We start from the raw sequence: 15,761 nt of genomic DNA, 5'->3' as shown, positions 1-15,761 counted from the left end.
CAGATTAAATCAAAGTTAATTAATCCACAAAGGCTGATTTTAATTGGCTAGCACAGAGGTTTAAAGACACATTTTATAGGTTATTTGGTTTATTGTGAATTACTTCATAGAGGAGTGAATTTTTTTAAAAAAAATCCCACCCATCCTATAAAGAACGGTCTGTAATATTTATAACATCATGGATTATATCCCCAATAATTTTAAAATATATCTATTAAGGCTTTCTTTATTGGCAGCTTTACTTATATTTAATTAAATCAGTTGACCAGTTAGTTGAAAACCAGACGACTTAAAGCCTATTAATTTGCAAAGGGATCTTGCAGTGCCTGAAGAGACTGAGAGACGAAGCTGGTAGCCTAAGCTTTCACAAAATAAGTGTACTTATGGATATGGTTGTTTACTCAAATAGCTATCTACTCATCTTGCCTTTAGGCAACATCTTTCTCCATCAATGACCATTGTTAACTTGTTATCTCATCACCATACCCACAGGCTTTGCATTTCTATGGCTATTCACATACACACAGTTGAACATAGAGTCCTCCTGGAGTAGGATGAAGTTTAAAGCCTCTTTGGCTTTCATATTTTGCCTTTTATTCTTTATCATGTGTTAATTATCTGTAACATGTGGTTTAAATTATGTACATTCACCCGAAGGCTTTATTTTAATTGGGAATCCATGTAAGCAACAAACACAACTAGTAGAAATGATGGTAACTATGCTACTAAAATCATCTTTGCATCTAAGTGGAGTCTCTATGTGCAGATAATAGAACTCCGGGATAAGTTGTCCACTTTGTTAGAACCACAACAATATCTGAAAAAATGTATGGAACAATTTTTCCATCCATTTGTTGGGAGGAGACGTCAATCACTTTAGCACATGAATGACCCAAGAATCCTTGGGAGAAATGTCACCTTCCTCTTGTCAGACTTTTTTTTTTAGCCGGACAACCTTATTCCTACCATGGAAAAATTAGGAGAAAATTGGGTTGCTGTGAGTTTTCCAGGCTGTATGGTCAGGTTCCAGAAGCATTCACTCCTAACCTTTTGCCCACATCTATGGCAGGCATCCTCAGAGGTTGTGAGGTCTGTTGGAAACTAGGTAAGTGGTGTTTATATATCTGTGGAATGTTCAGGATGGGAGAAAAAAACATTTGTCTACTTGAGGCAAGTGGGAATGTTGCAGTTGGCCACCTTGATTAGCACTAAATGGCCTTGCAGCTTCAAAGCCTCACTGCTTCCTGCCTGAGGGAATCCTTTGTTGGGAGTTTTAGCTGGCCCTGATTGATTCATGTCTGTAATTCCTCTGTTTTCTGAGTGTTGCTCTTTATTTACTACCCTGATTTTAGAGTTTTTTAAATATTGGTAGCCAGATTTTGTTCATTTTCATGGTTTTTTCCTTTCTGTTGAAATTGTCCACGTGCTTATGGATTTCAATGTCTTCTCTGTGTAGCCTGACATGGTGGTTGTCAGAGTGGTCCAGCATTTCTGTGTTCTCAAATAATATGCTGTGTCCAGGTTGGTTCATCAAGTGCTCTGATGTGGCTGACTTCTCTGGTCGAATTAGTCTGGGCAATGCTCCGTTTGGTGGTACCGATGTAGGAGAAAGGTGTTCTTATCATACATCAAGGGAACCACTGACTGCATAGGGAAGCTGATGAAGAAACACATCCTACAAACTATCTACAGACCCACAAAGAAAATCCAACAAATTCTACATTCAGCAAAGGACAAGAGGGATCCTCTCACCTCTGCAGGAGTCTATCATATATGATGCAGCTGTGGACAAGTCTACATAAGGTGTTCAAGGAACATGAAAGACCGATGCCTGCCATAGATGTGGGTGAAACATCAGAAGACAATGCTTCTGGAACATGGCCATACAGCCCGGAAAACTCACAGCAACCCAGTGATTCCGGCCATGAAAGCCTTCGCCAACACATAGAAGAAAATTACCTCTATTCACTTACAGAGGAAAAACACATCCGGTCTAGTGTTGTAGCCAATCATGACTGCCTTGTTGGAGACACCAAAATGTATAAAGCGCCATATCCTGAGTCCAATCATTGGTCCATCTAGCTCAGTATTATCAACTCTAACTAGCCATCATGGCTCTTCTATACTAACTTTATTTATGTATTTATTTATTTATTTACAGTATTTATATTCCACCCTTCTCACCCCGAAGGGGACTCAGGGCAGATCACATTTTACACACATAGGGCAAACATTCAATGCCCATAAACACATCGAACTGAGACAGAGACAGACAGACGCAGAGGCAATTTAACCTTCTCCTGAGGGGATGTTCGATTCTGGCCACAGGGGGGAGCAGCTGCTTCATCATCCACTCTGACGGCACTTCCTCATTCCAATGTCGTAAATTAGTTAAACTTGCCTCCCCACTTTTATAAGTGGTACCTTATTTCCTATTTGATAGATACAACTATCTTTCAGGTTGCTAGGTCAGCAACGTGCAGGAGCTATATTTTATTTTTAATTGACGGGTGCTCACCCCGCCACGGGCTGGCCTCAAACTCATGACCTCATGGTCAGAGTGATTTATTGCAGCAGGCTGCTCTCCAGCCTGCGCCACAGCCCAGCCCCGGCTCTCTACCAAGAGAAGTCTGCTATCCCCTGGTGGTCTCCCACCCAATATCAACCCAGGCCAACCCTGTTTAGCCTTGAAGACATTTGGCTTCCAAAACTAAAAAGGACGCATGATTTCTTTCCAAAATTTAGGTTTGGTCAGTTTGGTCTGGCAGCCTGAGTGACTCTTTACACATTTGCCAACTATTTATTCAATGAGAACCATGGAAAATTTGCAAACAAACAATCAAACAGTGTGTTCCAACAAACAGCAACATAGGGCATAGTGAAACAGGCAGAATCTATCAATTTCTACAAATAAAGCATATGGATCTATTTACGAAAATGGGTCTCCCACCATAGATATCAGTGCGAGATGCAGGATACAGTTGTATTCATGTTCTGCTGCCAGACGTCTCATAGGCATCTGTGTGAACAGGATGCTAGACGAGGGACACGTTTGGTTTAATTCCTCCGGGCTCTTCTTATGTCTTATCTGATTTCCAATAAGCAGCCCGCTTGTAGGACACAGATATCCCTCACAATATCTTTCAGAATACTGAGGGGAAGTTAATAGTTCTTTAATGAACTGATGAGAATCTTCTTTAGGAAGAAAGAAAAGAGTGGGAAGGCAGAGCTCGAGGCTATAAAGAATTTATTTCATCTGACCTGGATTTCTTGCTTTGCATTGTAATTTTATGGGTGGTTTTTTTTTTGTTTGGTCTGGTTTTGAATTGGATATTTCTTTGACAGAAAAGCAACAGAACTCCCTGCATCTGTTGATCCTAGACATGTGTGGAAAAATTGTTTTTCATTAAATATTTGCCTGCATTTTCAAGGTAATCATGCAACTAAATCCAGATTTGCTATTACCAATTAGAGTAGTAGACCAGGCATGTGCAAATTTTGGCCCTCCAGGTGTTTTGGACTTCAACTCCCACAATTCCTAACAGCCAGTAGGCTATTAGGAATTGTGGGAGTTGAAGTCCAAAACATCTGGAGGGCCAAAATTTGCACATGCCTGGTAGTAGATCCATAAAGTCAATGCGAACTTGGTAGGGTAAAATTTTAGTTACATTGAGTTAAAGAGTGTACTTTTTGTGATTAGCAAATGGATTAGGGCCACAAAATTGTCACTGTCACATAAAAAGCACACATCACACACCTCACAGATTTTCAACTTTGCATAAACACAATTCTGATCCCTTCATAATCATACATTGCCAGAAAAGAAATGTCGAGAAGTTGTGATTTTTGCATTTGGTCATCATCACTGACACAATGAAAACATATTCGTGTCTTCCGAGCACCAAATATTCAAGAGCAACATGACTGGGAAAAAGCACTTGTCCAAGACAAGGAGAAAGCACTCTGCGCATGCTCAGGAACAGGATTTCCCTTCTTGTTGCTTCTCATATTCCAGGTAATTTCAAAACAGGAGTCTGGTAAGCCCTGGTTCAAATCAAGCCCGAGAAGCAGCCCTTTGATAATGCACAGCCAGCTGCAAAGCTTTGATAAGGAAACAGACTTCATTTTCATGTATTATATTAAGGAGGCACATGCCGCAGCTATGCAGGAAAAAAAACTAACACAAAAAAGAGAGATACTTTGGAATGGTCTTTTATTATAAATGGTTTAGTGACAGAGTTAATCAAAAATCAAGAGCTTCCCGATTATCTCTGCATTTACTCTCCCTCCGGAGTCTTTAAAATTCTAGAAGAAAACTCTTAAATGTCACAGAGACTTTGGGAGGGGTCTCCTCTTTGCCAGAAGCTTCATTTCCACACATCCAAGGCGCTGCAAAATCCGAAGTTACACACTCACACAATCTTCTCTTCCCCCCCATCACCCCCAGGAGAAAGAAAAAAAACTGTTCATTTAACATTAAAAATTAATTTAACTTCTTCAGACCTCGCACAGAAATTAGGACGCAAGTGAGTCTTTGAAAGTGTCAGGAGGGACAAATAAAAATATAGCCCAATGCCTTGCTTGGGGAGAAGCGGAGCTCACAAAAAAGAAGCCAAAAAGGGAGACAGGGATGATCGTATTTTTTTAATTCTCTCCCATTCTTGCTCAAAAACCCATTTCCCCTTATTTTTCTGTGAAAAGATTGTTTCCTCTTCTCTCGTTCTCTCAGTACATGGAAGCTACAAAGTCTTTCCACTACCAGCTTTTCAGTTCTAAAGTGACTCTTACTCTCTTTGAACATCAGTAAAAATGAATCCATTTCCATACGTTCCTTTCTAATCCCCTCCGAGTTCCTAGTTTTAAATATATTTCCCATGAAAAACTGTTACAAATGTGCCAGCCATGTAGCGTTTCCTTCCTCATTCCTGTTCTACTTCAGAAAAGAGGATTAAATGAAATACTGACTTTTCAATACATGGACAACGTGTTTTTTCCCCAACTATATTTTGTTAGGTGGTTTTTCTGAGCCTTCAAACACACTAGAAGGGAAATTATTAATGGTATGGTAAAATGGTGCCCCTTATAGAAAATGTCAAAATCAAGCTTTGCCTTTGGTTTTCGGAGGGGTGATGGAATATTTGCAAGCCATGGTTTGTAGAATTCGTGAATACAGAATCCATAGGACTGTACTTTAATTTCTTTGATTACGGTATGATGTTTTTGTGCTGTGAATTCTGTATTTACTGAAATCTAATGCGTCATCAAGTCTGATGCGCACCTCAATTTTCAAAACACCAAAAACATAGCTGCTGCCAAATTTAATGTTCAGTGGCAAAAAGTGAACTCTTTTAAATTTGGCCATTAAAGTGACTGCCTGCTTAGGATTCCTTCTTTAAAAACAAAAGCTTTCAGCAGTGGAAAATAAAACCTTGGGGTGCATCTATGCTGTAGAATGAATGCATGCTACAGAGTCATGGGGGCTACAGTTTGACAAGGTGTTGAGCCTTCTCTGCCAATGAATGTTGATGCCTCACAAAACTACAAATCCCAGGATCGCATAGCATTGAGTCAGGGCAATTAAATTAGAGATGACGACCCGCAAATAGGAGCTCCAGGTGCTCCTGAAGCAGTTTCCGCTTTTGCTAAGTCAAACACATCATAATTTTGGCAAGGTAATTTAGCTTAAATTTTTTAGTATTAGATTCAAGTAAATAGGGGTAGGTTTCCTCCGACATTAAGTCTCGTTGTGTCCGGCTCTGGGAGTTGGTGCTCATCTCCATTTCTAAGCCAAAGAGCCAGCGTTGTCAGTAGACACCTCCAGGTCATGTGGCCGGCATGACTGCATGGAGCACCATTACCTTCTCGCCAGAGCAGTACCTATTGATTTACTCATATTTGCATGTTTTCTAACTGCTAGGTTGGCAGAAGCTGGGGCTAACAGCAGGAGCTCACCATGCTCCCCTGATTCAAACCACCAACCTTTCGTTCAGCAAGTTCAGCAGCTAACAGTTTAACCCGCTGGGGTATGTATGTTTTAACAGTTGGAAGCTGCCAGATATAACAGCAAGGCTGTTAGCTCCAGCTCCTGCCAACCTAGTAGTTCGAAAACATGCCAATGTGAGTAGATCAATAGGTACCGCTCCGGCAGGAAGGTAACGGCACTCCATGCAGTCATGCCGGCCACATGACCTTGGAGGTGTCTACGGACAACGCCGGCTCTTCGGCTTAGAAATGGAGATGAGCACCAACCCCCTGAGTCAGACATGACTGGACTTAACGTCAGGGGAAAACCTTTACCTTTTAGAATGTAATGATAACAATAATGCAAAAGGACAATCCTAACTTGATTGCCTTTATTGCCAATCAATGTAGGGAGGTATAGTTTTTATCTGCACACATTTCCTACACTATCCAAAGCAAAAGAAGCTGCTGGAATCAAAACACTGTCTCTTTATTTTTCTTATATTTATTTTCTGCCATCTCTGCCCATGAATGGAGTTAGTATGATGTGTTTTATGCCTTTGGGTTGGCCCAGTAAAGGTATTGCCACAAGCTGGCTTTTTGGAGCTTGCAGAGATTTTTATGGCCAGCACAGCTGCCCTACAACAGCTCTGAGCAAAGGCACAGATTGGAGGCCAGCCGCTTCCAAACCAAAGTGCTTCTCAATGCTAATTCAGTCAGCACTCTTTCGTACATACAATTCCTGATTTCAATTTTTGGGGCATTTTCCCTGGAGAGGTATTAGTTCATCAAGCCTATTGCAAGGTTTGTTCAAGCCCAAGGGTAGGCAACCACATATAAACCTTGGCTGGAATCCATGCAGCCCTCAGCTGAATCTCATGCAGTTCTCTGCAAGGGATCAGTTCAGATCTCTGGCAAGAAAAAATGATCCTAACTCCATCAGTTTACTAAGTGTGGAGGGAGGAAAAGATGTTGCTACACATTGCTTCATACGGTGACTGAAAACCTCAGTAAGGTTTGGCAATATGCCAGTGGTTCCCAAGCTTTGGGCCTCCAGGTGTTTTGGACTTCAACTCCCAGAAATCCCAGCCAGTTTACCAGCTGTTGGGAACTGTGGGAGCTGAAGTCCAAAACACCCGAAGACCCAAAGGTTGGGAACCCCTGTATATGCTCTGAGTTTTAGTCTAAATTTTAATGCAGCTATCCACACCTGATCCACATTACCAAAAACATGAGCTGAACCAAATCCCTCCAAATAGAGGTTGCATCTACACTGCGGACTTAATGCAGTTTGACACCATGTTAACATCCCTGGCAGAATGCTATGAAATCATGGGATATATAGTTGAGGGAAGAACCCACACCTTTGGCAAAGAAAGCTAAATATGTGTTGTCGAAGGCTTTCATGGCCGGGATCACAGGGTTGTTGTATGTCTTTCGGGCTGTGTGGCCATGTTCCAGAAGCATTCTCTCCTGACGTTTCGCCCACATCTATGGCAGGCATCCTCAGAGGTTGTGAGGTATGGAGAAAACTAAGCAAAGAGGTTAATATATATCTGTGGAAAGTCTAGGGTGAGAGAGGTCAGTGTGAATGTTGTGTAGTTAATCACTTTAATTAGCATTGAAAAGCTTATCTGCTGTCTTCTTCCTGCCTCTGGGGCATCCTTTGTTTAGAGTCGTTAACTGCCCTTGGTTGATTCATGTCTGGAAATCCTCTGTTTTCAGAGTATTGCTTTTTATTTACTGTTCTGATTTTTGAGTTTTTTAATACTGGTAGCCAGATTTTGTTCATTTTCATGGTTTCTTCCTTTCTGTTGAAGTTGTCCACATGCTTGTGGATTTCAATGGCTTCTCTGTGCAGTCTGACATGATAGTTGTTAGAATGGTCCAGCATTTTTGTGTTCTCAAATAGTATTCTGTGTCCAGGCTGGTTCATCAAATGCTCTGCTATGGCTGATTTCTCTGGTTGAATTAGTCTGCAGTGCCTTTCATGTTCTTTGACTCTTGTTTGGGCGCTGCGTTTGGTGGTCCCTATGTAGACTTGTCCACAGCTGCATGGTATCCGGTAGACTCCTGCAGAAGAGAGAGGATCCCTCTTGTCCTTCGCTGACCGTAGCATTTGTTGGATTTTCTTCGTGGGTCTGTAGATAGTTTGTAGGTTGTGCTTCTTCATCAGCTTCCCTATGCGGTCAGTAGTTCCCTTGATGTATGGTAAGAACACCTTTTCTCTGGGTGGATCTTTGTCTTGACTCTCATGGCTTGTTCTTGGCCTTGCAGCTCTTCTGATGTCTGTGGTGGAGTATCCATTGGCCTGTAGAGCCCAGTTTAGGTGGTTGAGTTCACCTTGGAGGAGGTGAGGTTCGCAGATTCTTTGTGCACGGTCTGTCAGGGCTTTGATTGTGCTCCTTTTTTGACTTGGGTGATGGTTGGAGTTTTTATGAAGGTATCTATCTGTGTGTGTAGGTTTTCTGTAAACTGTGTGGCCCAATTGTTGATTGGGTTTGCGGATGACCAGAACATCTAGAAATGGCAGTTTTCCTTCCTTTTCTTTTTCCATGGTGAATTGGATGTTTGGGTGGATGCTGTTAAGATGGTCCAGGAACTTGCTGAGTTCTTCCTCTCCATGGCTCCAAATTGTGGGACACTGGATTCTATGAACAGAAGGATGGAGTGGCCATGGGGAGCCCTCTCAGCCCAGTAGTAGCAAATTTCTATATGGAATACTTTGAAAAACAGGCCCTAGAAACAGCACCAAAAAAGCCAACTGTTTGGTTCAGATACGTAGATGACACCTTCACAGATAGATACCTTCATAAAAACTCCAACCATCACCCAAGTCAAAAAAGGAGCACAATCAAAGCCCTGACAGACCGTGGAAAGCCAGGGAAGCTGATGAAGAAGCACAACCTACAAACTATCTACAGACCCACGAAGAAAATCCAACAAATGCTACGGTCAGCGAAGGACAAGAGGGATCCTCTCTCTTCTGCAGGAGTCTACCGGATACCATGCAGCTGTGGACAAGTCTACATAGGGACCACCAAACGCAGCGCCCAAACAAGAGTCAAAGAACATGAAAGGCACTGCAGACTAATTCAACCAGAGAAATCAGCCATAGCAGAGCATTTGATGAACCAGCCTGGACACAGAATACTATTTGAGAACACAAAAATGCTGGACCATTCTAACAACTATCATGTCAGACTGCACAGAGAAGCCATTGAAATCCACAAGCATGTGGACAACTTCAACAGAAAGGAAGAAACCATGAAAATGAACAAAATCTGGCTACCAGTATTAAAAAACTCAAAAATCAGAACAGTAAATAAAAAGCAATACTCTGAAAACAGAGGATTTCCAGACATGAATCAACCAAGGGCAGTTAACGACTCTAAACAAAGGATGCCCCAGAGGCAGGAAGAAGACAGCAGATAAGCTTTTCAATGCTAATTAAAGTGATTAACTACACAACATTCACACTGACCTCTCTCACCCTAGACTTTCCACAGATATATATTAACCTCTTTGCTTAGTTTTCTCCATACCTCACAACCTCTGAGGATGCCTGCCATAGATGTGGGCGAAACGTCAGGAGAGAATGCTTCTGGAACATGGCCACACAGCCCGAAAGACATACAACAACCCCAAAGCTAAATATGTTGGGAAAGTGCAATTCCCATAATTCCACAACATTGAGCCATAGAAGTTAAACTGCATTAGTTCTACAGTGTAGACGTTCCCAGCCCTTGGATACCTCCACTTGTCCCCCGCATCAGCTATCCCTTTATGTATACCCCACCTTTCTCCCATAAGGAGATGAAAGATATCTTTAAAGTTCAGACAAAAACTCAAAGCAGATGCACTACTTCATTTACCATGGATGCCACTGCATATCGTCCTGACAGAATGTGGCTCTAAAGAGCTAAAAATGTAGTCTTTCCACACCTGACTGGCATTTCTTCCTAGACAGCTCCCAGGTGGGAAACACATTTCCTGATTGCTTTGCCTTCCTCTACAAGCTTGTTATAGTTCCCAATATCATTCATGTGCAAAGCTGCTAAGAGCGAATAAATCCTCCTAAAAAGAAACCTCCCTGCACACAAATGCAAGCTTCTGACATCATTTGGTACTCCCTGTTGAGCACTGCCTACGAGGCAGCTGAGCTCTTTCAAGATCAAAGGCAAACCCAGTATCTCAGCACATATATGTGGATACAGTTTGGTGCATGTTTCAAACACGCCTGTGTCTCAAAGCGCTGGCTATAAGTGTCTGGATACCTGCTCTTCCAAGGAATAGAGCCGTTAAGTCACTATTTCTTCCAGATGCTCCCAACCACCCACGCAAACCACCGCAGAACCACTCCATCGATTCCTCAAGTTGGGCAGGGAGGAGGGAGATGATAAAGACATAACTTGGACTGAAATGTGTTTTATTAAGTAAGCAAGGGAGGATGCGGGCTGGGGAGTGGGAGCACAGCACAGCGCAAGAAGCAGCAGTCGCTTAATGAACACAGTTACTTCAAAGCCACTCAGAGGATCTGGATGGGAGATGTTCACTTCCTGCTAATTGAGAACGGGTGTCCAAGCCTGTTGGGGCCATGGGGGGGGGGGGGGGGGGACAACAAGACTTTCAACATCTTAGCAACTCTAAAAGCTAAAATGCAGTACGGTATGTTCTGCACTGAGAATATGAGCTTTCAGATTTCAGCATTATTCTCTCTGTTCTTACATTAATCACACTAAAATGAATGGGTCTGTGCCAAAGCAGCGTGGGGTGGAGTTGTATTAGCACTGGCCAAGTAGCATTTGCAACCAACAAGAGGAAAAACAAAGCCAGGCCATTACCTGCAAGGAGCTCACTCAGTCTGAAATCCACTGTTGAAGAGACAGGTAAAGAAAGATGGATAAGCCAAGACAAATGTGAGCAAGATGTAGCTGTAGTTACAAACTATTCCACTTGGGGTACAGGACAAAGGGTTTAAAGAAACTGGAGAAAGTGGTTTGTAAGGAAAACTATGAACTGGGAGACAATGGAAAGGAATTACCTGAATCAGAAGTGGGAATCCTGGGATGCTTTGGACACTGTTGGACTACATTTCTCAGCATCCCTCATAACTATCCATGCCGGCAAAAGCTTCTGGAAGCTGCCATCCAACATCACCCTAAATAACAGAAGAAAGGTATTCATGTTGTTGTTGTTGTTGTTGTTCAACATCCTCTTTATTTAGATCATAAGATCAATGTTAACACAAGATCAATGTTAAAATGGGAATAAACTATTCACATTTTAAACCAACTTACATTTAAAACAACATACATAGTTGAAATTATTTAAAAGTAATTGAAATTAATTTAAACAGGGAAAATAGACAGCACCCCCTTAAAATTCAATTTCTTTTGAAATCTTGAATTATAAAAAGCCTCTCAGAATATTTATTTATTTATTTATTTATTTATTTACATCGTTTTTGCCCTGCCTTTCTCCCCGGGGAGACTCAAGGCAGCTTACAATAAATATGCAAAACTTCAATGCCTAAAAACAGTGCACAAAACAACAATTCATATAAAAGCAGATACCATTACAAAATAAAATCACATTATATAAAATTTTAAACATATCCAAGATTAAAATCCATTCATCCAGAATTCTCAATATAAGTCGTGAATAAACATCTGCCTTCCAATAGCAGGACTAGGAGGTCTTCTACTGTTCCTATGAAGGGAGTTCCAGAAACTGAGGCCCCTTCCACACTGTCCAATATCCCAGGATCTGATCCCAGATTATCTGTTTATCCCAAATTATCTGGCAGTGGAGATTCATATAATTCAGATTAAAGTAGATAACCTGGGATCAGATGCTGGTGTATAGGACAGTGTGGAAGGGGCCTGGGAACCACCAAGGAAGTTCTCTCACTTGTTTCAGAAGCATTAAGACCTGGCTTAAGACCTGGCTTTTTACTAGAGCTTTTGATCTATGTTAATTTTATCAATATTTGTATGTATGTATTTTTATCCTTTACAATTTAGCTTGTAAATTGCCTAGAGCATCTTGGATGGAGGGCGCTTAATAAGTAATTAAATGATGATGATAATGATGATGATGATGTTTCCACCAATTGTGCCTGTGAAGGTGGTGCAAATGAGAATATGACTTCTCCTAAGAATCCTAGGGCCCTAAAAGGATCATCCCATATAAGTCTATCAGGGACCCTTGGCCTAAAAGTAGAGATCATTATAAGTCATAATCAATACTTTGAATTCTGCCTAGAAATAAATCAGCCACTAGATGAGTTGTGATAGCAAGAGAGTTTGATTATTCCTGCATACTCTCCAACTATCCCAGTTTGAGCTGGCCAATCCCAATTAATGGTCTGTCATACCACCTTTCCAGCTGCTTCATCCAGTTTTCAGCTTGAATGAATTCTGATGCCACATGTGTCCCTGTTTTCATCTGTGAAAATTGTCTGCGTTAAAGCCTAGCTGCAACTCTTTGTACAAAACAAAGGCAGCCACACAGAGAGTGTCTTCAAGCCTTTCCTACTTAGAGTGACCTCAAGATGAACCTATTACAGGGTTTTCTTGGCAAGATTTGTTCAGGGGTGGTTTGCCATTGCCTTCCTCTGGGGCTGAAAGTGCCAAAGACGCCTAGTGCCTTTCCATGGCCAAATGGGGATTCAAACCCTGGCCTCCCAGAATCTCAGCCCAACACTCAAATCACTACACCATTAATATAAATAAGGAATTTGTTGCCATGGCCAGACCAGGTGTCTCCAGGAATGGGTGCACTAGCTTGTGTAAAAGCACTCCTGGCAGTAAGAGTATTTTGCAGCGCAGCAGTAGTTGGATGAAGTCAGTGGAACGCAGAATGAAGGGACATCAGAGACGTTGGTAAAACTATATACAAGTTTTCCTGTAAGCAGTAATAATCAAGACAAACAGACTTGAAGACAATAGACACAGGACTCTCACTCTAGGCAGACAGAACTCGACTCAACTCAGAACTAAACTGATGCAATCAGTAATGCATATACACTTGTGTCTGGACACTCCCCAGTTCCAGCCACACATCAAGGTCATCACAGCTTCTCAGTAATTAACTCTTTCCAGACTATAGTACACTCTGGATGATGCAATCAGTATGCAATACAGACAGGACACAAGTTTCATTTAAACACTACCAATACACAAATTCCACATTAACGCTGGCCACTACAGAAACTTAGTTTTCAGGTTCAAAGCCGGGTCCAGCAATACATTCAAACTGCAAACCTATATGTAACCTCTCCCAAACACAGGTCACGCCAGATAACAAGAAGGCCTTTGGATGCAGAGTGGATTGAGCAAAGGTACTTAAGCAGCGATGCACCTGTTAATATTACCCTGTTCATGCAAATCTGCTTGAACTTTAAGATCAAATTCCCATTTATCAGCCACATAGACTGGAAATTCAGTTGACTAGTAACTAGCACAGAACCTTCTTACCTGCAGCAACGTAATATAGATATCCCTGTTGCAGCCAATCTAACTGGAAAGTTCATTCTCTTCCAGCTTTGAACATTTTTACAGCAAATATGGCTGTTACTGTGTGCTTTTAAGTAATTTCCTACCTATGGCAACCCTATCACAGGGCTTGTTCAGGAGAGTTTTGCCATTGCCTATCTCTGAAGCTGAGAGAGTGTGACTTGTCCAGGGTCACCCATGGGTTTCCGGGTCTACAGAGTTCATAATCCAATGCTCAAACCATTACAACAGGCTGTCTCTTGCAACAAATGGTAACCTGAATTTAATTATGTACAGTAGAGTCTCACTTATCCAACATAAACGGGCCCGCAGAACATTGGATAAGTGAAAATGTTAGATAATAAGAAGGGATTAAGGAAAAGCCTATTAAATATCAAATTACATTATGATTTTACAAATTAAGCACCAAAACTTCATGTTTTACAACAAATCGACAGAAAAAGCAGTTCAATACACAATAACGTTATGTAGTAATTACTATATTTATGAATTTAGCACCAAAACATCGCAATGTATTGAAAACACTGACTACAAAAACATTGGCTACTAACAAATTGACTACAAATAAAGATAGAATTGCATAAAATGAACTTACAGTAACAACATTGTCAGAAGTTAAATCAGTAAAATTTTTAGTCCTTGCTGCCTAGAGAAACAACTGTGAATCCGGGCGGGAGGTAGACTGTGTTGGATAATCCAGAACATTGGATAAGCGAAGGTTGGATAAGCGGGACTCTACTGTATGTAAAAGAAGACTCTGCTATTTCCATACCATCTTGACTTCTGCTCTGTTTGATTGTTCATAGGTTTAAATTGATTTCCGTTTATTCAAATAATCCCAGCTTTGTATGCATTAGTAGAAAACCAAGTACAAAGGAGTGAAGTTTTTTAAAAATAAGATGAGATCAGGCAACACTTCAGAGAGATTTCAAAGGCAAAAGAGCCTGCGATCAACCAGCAAAGGCATCTGAGGAGGCTTCTCATGACGTCAGAACTATAAAAGAGGTGAATGAGAGGCCAAGTTCTCCTTCCTCATAAAATTCTAATCCCTGAATAATAATAATAAATTTATAATAAATTTTATTTCTACCCCGCCACCATCTCCCCGAAAGGACTCGGGGTGGCTAATGTATGACTCACCCAAAGGTTTTCCATAGCCAAGTTGGGAGTGATAGTCCAATATTCAAACCACGACTACACTATGCTGGCTCCAATTTACAATTTAGGGAGGGATATTTAAAATTCTGAACAGAGTTCTAGCACCTCTCCAAACTACAAAACTCAGGATTCTGCAGTACTACAATTGTGTGGATTGAAAGGGTCAGGATTCCTCTGCCACAAAGACCAAGGAAACACCAATTATTATGCTCAAAGGGAATACCCAACATTATCTGATCAGTGTTTCTAGGATCTAGGCAAACATCCGAGATCAGGACTTCACTAAGGGCAGAGTCTAAGTATCATTCCTTGCTCCTTGTCCTCTCTGTGTCTAGCAAATGGAGATGAAATTAGGCACACACACACACAAACGTTTAAGACCATATTTCCATAATATTTCCAGGGGCATTTATCTCCCTCAAACACAACTTTCCCATAGCCCTGGCTGGTCAAAAGCAATCAATATCTAACCACCACTTGGGAACTTTCTCATTTCATAAGCTTGGTGGAGGGAGGAATTTTTGCTGTATTTCTTTCATTGGTGTGGCAAATTGCCGTTTGTAAAATCAGTTCTTAAGGAAGCTTTCTAGGACATACTTCCCTTTTGCAGTTCTCACAAAGAAGCAAAGAGAAATTAGGTATACTTGGAGACAGGAAACATTAGTGCCCATGCTTATTGTGAGGATTCTGGGATATGTTATCCAAAAAAGTAAGAATGGAATCAATGCTTAGTTTCAGTCATAAGCATATTAAAATCAATGATGGTCGTGTAAGTGTTGACTAACAGGTCCCATTCATTTAATTGAATGGTTCTCTGTTCTCTGTGGTTCTCCAGTTGGGACTAAAATTGGCTTTAGCCCTAATGCTATTTCTCCCTGTTCTGTTCAATAGGAGACATAGAATACATACAGGAAATTGAAATTCAGAATTTGGAAAGGAAGACAGTCTTAAATGACAAGTGGAATTCCAAGGCGCAGTTGTGCAGCAAAGATAAACTGGACAGAATATTGGATTTAATTGAGGCAAAATATTTCACATTCCCACCAATGGTATCCCATTGCATCACTTAGCTGGCAGTATATGTACATAAAGATATATGGCTTTTTGGCAGAAAAAAATAGC

The 15,761-nt window shown here is 41.1% G+C and overlaps 1 protein-coding gene across 2 annotated transcripts in view; it reads right to left on the bottom strand.

Moving 5' to 3' along the window:
- The window catches only part of pdzd2 (PDZ domain containing 2), a 315,666-nt gene that overhangs the window by 232,062 nt on the left and 67,843 nt on the right, over positions 1 to 15,761 (bottom strand). For both annotated transcript variants that reach the window (XM_008118592.3, XM_008118591.3), the window contains exon 3: positions 11,006 to 11,122. The gene's annotated coding sequence lies outside the window, so the exon portion shown is untranslated. The remainder of the gene's footprint in view (positions 1 to 11,005; positions 11,123 to 15,761) is intronic.

Source organism: Anolis carolinensis, chromosome 2, assembly GCF_035594765.1.
Source record: "Anolis carolinensis isolate JA03-04 chromosome 2, rAnoCar3.1.pri, whole genome shotgun sequence".
Taxonomy (NCBI): domain Eukaryota; kingdom Metazoa; phylum Chordata; class Lepidosauria; order Squamata; family Dactyloidae; genus Anolis; species Anolis carolinensis.
This window is presented reverse-complemented; position numbering and strand designations above follow the sequence as displayed.